Source organism: Oratosquilla oratoria, chromosome 40 (assembly GCF_046742065.1).
Source record: "Oratosquilla oratoria isolate Oo_2021 chromosome 40, ASM4674206v1, whole genome shotgun sequence".
Taxonomy (NCBI): Eukaryota; Metazoa; Arthropoda; class Malacostraca; order Stomatopoda; family Squillidae; genus Oratosquilla; species Oratosquilla oratoria.
The window spans coordinates 15946437-15947959 of NC_134816.1; positions in this window are offsets into that span (position 1 = coordinate 15946437).

Genomic DNA, 1523 nt, shown 5'->3' on the forward strand with positions numbered 1-1523 from the left:
AAACATTCACCTTTATGCAGTGAATGATAATTTCGGGACTTCGGAGACGCCCATATGGACCAAAGTCACGCAGCATTCTAGTTATCTTTCGGAGACAATCCTCCAGTCATAGAGGAATTCTGAGCCACTTTTCAACTTTTACGATCCCTCGTTTCTTTTGTCCTTTTTAAAACTCATTTTTCACTCCGAGGAAGCTTTTTTTTTTTTTTCCATGTTCCCCAGGCGGAGGGACGAGAATATCGCCCTAGGTTTCCATGTGTGTCGTAAAAGATTACTAAATGGAGCTGAGCGAGGAGCCTAGTACTCTCTCTCTCTCTCTCTCTCTCTCTCTGTATATATATATATATATATATATATATATATATATATATATATATATATATATATATATATATATTATTCTGAATCAGGGCATGTTTTCCTTCGGCCAACCCACCTAGCCTCACAAGGGAGAAAAGTGCCATTGGCACTTACCAAATACCTTAGGAGTCCTCTGGTGATGTATTCCGGTTTAATCCCTAGCCTGGACTGCCTAACATTAACCAGAATGAGGTCTCTAAAGAGTGCCTCAGTTTCGAGGGAGTTCATCGAGGTTGCCTTAATCCTCTCCTACTGTGTCTCTAACTGTGTCCTTCCCCTAGTTCGGTAAATTCTTCTGGCGCTAGACTGAATAACACCTATGAAGGAACCTGGATTTATTGGAGAGGGTAAGGGCTTCGAACTCGCTACATAGCGAAAATTAACTGACGCTTGTCCAGGAGTCCTCTGGTGATGTATTCCGGTTTAATCCCTAGCCTGGACTGCCTAACATTAACCAGAATGAGGTCTCTAAAGAGTGCCTCAGTTTCGAGGGAGTTCATCGAGGTTGCCTTAATCCTCTCCTACTGTGTCTCTAACTGTGTCCTTCCCCTAGTTCGGTAAATTCTTCTGCCGCTAGACTGAATAACACCTATGAAGGAACCTGGATTTATTGGAGAGGGTAAGGGCTTCGAACTCGCTACATAGCGAAAATTAACTGACGCTTGTCCAGGAGTCCTCTGGTGATGTATTCCGGTTTAATCCCTAGCCTGGACTGCCTAACATTAACCAGAATGAGGTCTCTAAAGAGTGCCTCAGTTTCGAGGGAGTTCATCGAGGTTGCCTTAATCCTCTCCTACTGTGTCTCTAACTGTGTCCTTCCCCTAGTTCGGTAAATTCTTCTGGCGCTAGACTGAATAACACCTATGAAGGAACCTGGATTTATTGGAGAGGGTAAGGGCTTCGAACTCGCTACATAGCGAAAATTAACAGACGCTTGTCCAGGCTGTCCAAATACATGCGGTCCTTCAAGGTATCAAATATGAATATGTGTAATTAACTCGACATATATAGACGTGATCCTGGAAGAGTCAGTTCTTTGTTCTTCGTGGTAAACCTTGTTAGTGGTGTTGTTCAATTAAATATTTTTGTGCCTGTTTCTATTGACACTAGATGTATCCTGAAATCATTAAATACAATTACACGGAAACTATGCCCTTTTTCCC